General features: G+C 38.9%; 1 pseudogene; it reads left to right on the top strand.

The window, feature by feature from the left end:
- LOC139639295 (synuclein-like) overlaps positions 1-5000 on the top strand; it is a 16023-nt pseudogene that overhangs the window by 8754 nt on the left and 2269 nt on the right.

The following is a 5000-nucleotide window of genomic DNA, read 5'->3' as shown; positions in this document are numbered from 1 at the left end:
GGCTTAGAGGGGCGGGGAAAATATATACAAATATTCAAATCGTACATCAGAATCATGATTTCCATCATTTGGAAGCAGAACAGCCCACATGTGGCAGAGCCAGGGAACATGAATAAACTGAGTGATTAATAATGAACAGACAGGTTCAACCTGCAGGACACAGAGCAGACCTGACTGTACTGCTGTAAGTACTGTATCATACAGTATACACTACTGTACTACAGTACTGTATGATACAGTACTACACTACTGTACTACAGTACTGTATGATACAGTATACACTACTGTACTACAGTACTGTATGATACAGTATACACTACTGTACTACAGTACTGTATGATACAGTACTACACTACTGTACTACAGTACTGTATGATACAGTACTACTCTACTGTACTACAGTGCTGTATGATACAGTACTACTCTACTGTACTACAGTGCTGTATGATACAGTACTACTCTACTGTACTACAGTACTGTATGATACAGTACTACCTTCAGTCCTTGGCAGATTAAATGAGACTTTTCCAGGCGGATCCTGGATTTTAGATTCTGAATGATAAACTTCAGTCGTTGGTTTTCCCCCAAAATGATCTGGAACATAATTCTTTAATTCTATTTTAGCCATTTATCATAGACGTTTCCATCCAGAGTGACTTAGAATAAGTAAGATAATATGGCTGGATCTATTTACCTTACCTTCTTCTCATTTATTGTTTTCATTGTTTAATATTTTTTATTATTAATATTATAATAGTAAAATGTGCAAGAGCCAAGAAACCTGACTGGATCCTGTATATGTTGGAGATATTGACTGATAGATTTCAGGTTGTGATTTTTCTTGTGGATCTGAAACGTTTTGGAAACAAACTCTTCATTTCTACCGTTTCATAAACCCTGCGCTCTGTTTTGTTGTTTTCCAGGGAGCAAGACGAAGGAGGGCATGGTGACCGGCGTGAACACAGGTGAGAAACACACCGTGCCGCTCTGACCTCACCACACAGGAACTCTGGGTAATGAAGTCCTCCAAACTCAAACAGTTCCTCTCACCGCCACTGGAGGCAGCAAATACCAACAGGATACAACCAAGACAAATAGAAATAATAAAGAACAGAGCAAAAGAAATTGGTAACACTTTACAATTAGGGTCACTAAGTTAAGGGTTAGTTAATTTCTCAATAAGCATTAACTAACCCTTAATTAACAGCTAGGTAATGTGTAATTTACTAATGGTGTTCATGTTAACTAAGGTATTAATTTATTTATTTAATTTATTTAAGATGACTATTAAATAATGTATAAATTAATACCTTAGTTAACATGAACACCATTAGTAAATGATTACCAGACACATTAATTAACTGTTAATTAAGGGTTAGTTAAGCATTAACTAACCCTTAATTAATGTTCCCTTATTGTAAAGTGTTACCAAGAGATTTATATAAACATGCAGCTGACAATGTCAATATTAGAATATGTTTGGTAGAAAAGTATGAATGAAAGTATGAACATTAAATTAAGTATTAATAGTAGTTAATTAGTAGTAATTAAGTAAAGTATTAACAGTATTAAAGGTGGTAACTTGAAAGAAAAAACAAATCATAAATGTGTACAATATCAGACTATACCCAAAAATATGGAATGTATGCAGCATGTTTTTTTGGGTTTTTTTTAACAATGTATTTATTGATTTTCAACAATAGTAAGACAATTAGACAAACACCAAGACAATATTGAAAAGCATAATTGACAAAACGTTACTGTGGCCAAATAACTAAATAACTAAATAAAATGTACAAATCAAAAAAGAAAAAATTATACACAGGTGAAAAGTAAATCAATAAATAAAAATTAAGAAAAGAAAAGGGTTATTCTCCTCTCTGTTCATACCCGACCTCTCATCACTTAAACATTTCCCGTTTCCTCAGCCCCCCTTTCAGACATATCCATATTTTCCATAAAGAGAATGAATGGTTCCCATATGGAATCAAAAGTCTCCCTTTTACCCTTCAAAATATCGGTGATTTTCTCCATTGACAGGCAGGAAGCACATCTCCAGGAGCCACTGACCTATAAGTGCGGCCTATTTACATTTTTGTTGACATATGTTAATAAGCGTTTTCTTTTTGTTTTGGAAAATTGGATAATTCGGATATATGCCTATATAAACAATTTAGGGTGTAGAGGTAGATTTAAGTCCAGCATATCATATATTGCGTGCGATACCTTAACTTTGTAATCTCCTCACGTTTGCAGCATGTTATAAAAATATCAACGTGTGCAATATGTAACAAATTAGAGAAATGAAATAGGAAATCTAACTGTTGTCACATGGGATGCAACCCCCCCCCCCCCCCCCCCCAAAGCGGCCCAGAGGACGGCGGACCAGGCCAACGTCGCGGCGGACAGCGCGGTCACCGGGGCCAACGAGGCCGCCCAGGCCGTGGTGGAGGGGGTGGAGACCGCGGCCGTGTCCAGCGGATTGGTCAGCGCGGTGAGTGATGTCACGTGACCTCTGACCCCGGGGACGACTTCTGAACTTTCATTAAAGCATTAAGAATATTATGGAGATAGAGCAGTGGGTATTCTTAATTCAGGGTTAGGGTTTTTTTTTTTTTTGTTATTTCTACAAATTCCTGTCTTGTTTGTACGGAAGAGGATTAGGGCCACATGTGAAAAATGTATTTGAGTTCTGAGGTTAAAGTCAGAATTCTGAGAGTAAAGTCAGAATCCTGAATTCTGAATTCTGAGAATGAAATCAGAATTCTGAGTTTAAAGTGAGAACTCAGAATTCTGAATTTAAACTCAAAATTCTGACTTGACGATGGATTCAGCTTGAGCCGAGGAATCTGAGTGAAATATTTTTTGGATTCTGGACCTTGTGGTTCAGGAGTTATTGGTCAAAATGTAAAGTCGCTTGTCACAGCGCCACCGTCTGGCCGATCGGTGTCATTTTTGTTGCCTGAGTAGTGAGGGAGATTTGAAACATATCCACCAAATTTGGACTTACAGTCTCTGAGGCACAGATCAGTTTAGTGCAGAAAATTCAGAAGAAGAAGAAGAAGAAGAAGAAGAAGGAGAAGAAGAAGACGAAGAAGAAGAAGAAGAAGAAGAAGAAGAAGAAGAAGAAGAAGAAGAAGGAGAAGAAGAAGACGAAGAAGAAGAAGAAGAAGAAGAAGAAGAAGAAGAAGAAGAAGAAGAAGAAGAAGAATCCCAACAAAAACAACAGGGTTTCAGCCCAATAGACTTGAATCCTTAAATACATGAAGTACAGCATGCAAGGTTTGACCAATAACAGCAGTATAACATATTGAGGCAAGGAAATTAATGAGATGTATGTATAATATGAAAATATATGATGAATATGAAATATATGTGGTATGTAAATAATTGTTTTCCTCTGCCTGGGTCCTGAGGTTAGATTATGGCCACAGTTTACAGTCCCACTGCAGATAAACATTCCTGTATGATGACTCATGTTTACTTCATATTATAGAAATGTTTTCTGTTAGTAACTTTATTTTTGTCTTTCCTCACTCATAAATCTGTGGTGATTGGCTGGAAACAGGAGGAGGCGGGACCAGTGGAGGAGGTGCCTGATTGGTCGGGGGGTTGACTGACTGGTTGCATGGCATGATGCTTGCTGCATTATGACTTTCAGACCTCATATGACGTTTACATTCTATAGATCCAGCAGATGTAGAAATATGAGATTTTCTGCTTAGAGGATTTTTATAGTCAGTCCAGCAGCGTCATCCTGGATCTATACAGGATGACAGAACTGCTGCAGTCATTATGCAATTAACTTTAAAAGGAAACTCAGCAAAATGAACAATTGTTCAGCTGTTTGATGCGTTGTGAGTTATGAGCGCTAAGTAACGTCACTAACCTGTGCTTCCTGAGACGGCTGAAAGAAAACTGTCCTGTACTTCTATTAAATTGTATTTTATACATGAAAGGTAAGTAAACACTTTGCTGATGTTAAATAGAGGCAGGGGAAAACAACCACACCCAAAAAAACCGTCTCTCTCAGCCGTCTCAGGACAAACTGGATGACCGCTGGATCGCTTTACGGCACAAAACAGGAAGAGGTTCTGCTCGCTTTACGGCACAAAACAGGAAGAGGTTCTGTTCGCTTTACGGCACAAAACAGGAAGAGGTTCTTTTCGCTTTACGGCACAAAACAGGAAGAGATTCTGTTCGCTTTACGGCACAAAACAGGAAGAGGTTCTGTTCGATTTACGGCACAAAACAGGAAGAGGTTCTTTTCGCTTTACGGCACAAAACAGGAAGAGGTTCTGTTCGCTTTACGGCACAAAACAGGAAGAGGTTCTGTTCGATTTACGGCACAAAACAGGAAGAGGTTCTGTTCGCTTTACGGCACAAAACAGGAAGAGGTTCTGTTCGCTTTACGGCACAAAACAGGAAGAGGTTCTGTTCGCTTTACGGCACAAAACAGGAAGAAGTTCTGTTCTTCCAGAGCAAACGGAGCTAAAGCTTTCAGAGTTTCTGGCAGCAGATGGTGGAAGGAGGGAAAGGAAGATGGAGAAATCACTTCCAACATGTTGATCCTCTTCAGGAAGGGGGAGGGGGGGCAGGAGGCAACGGGGCTGATGGGAAATGTAGTCTTAATTTGGAGAAACACTAGAACTAACAATACTACTGGAGTGAGATAGAGGAGATGAAGATCTGAACATCCTGGTGCAACACAAGGAAACTATAAAAGAAGGAAGGGTCATTACGTCACTGTGTAGCTTGTGAACGCACATTGGTGCCAAGTGTGAAAACTTTCAGTTCGGCCGACATTGAGGTGGATGGGATTGCCATCTCCTCGTTTATGACCTGTCATTTTAACAGGTTAATGATATTTACAGTAATAATATTCAGGAGGGCTAACGTTAGCCAGCTCTTTCGATAATGTTTCCTATTATTGTCAGGAGGTGGCGCTAATCACCAAATTTGATATGCCTCTATAAATCTGGACCTTTATCACTTACTGG

This window comes from Centroberyx affinis, unplaced genomic scaffold (assembly GCF_046629955.1).
Source record: "Centroberyx affinis isolate AG114_WGS23_722 - 3 ecotype Tasmania unplaced genomic scaffold, CSIRO-AGI_Caff_v1 ptg007071l_1, whole genome shotgun sequence".
NCBI classification, from domain to species: domain Eukaryota; kingdom Metazoa; phylum Chordata; class Actinopteri; order Beryciformes; family Berycidae; genus Centroberyx; species Centroberyx affinis.
The sequence above is the reverse complement of the archived record's forward strand: the minus strand, read 5'-3'. Positions and strand labels throughout refer to the sequence as shown.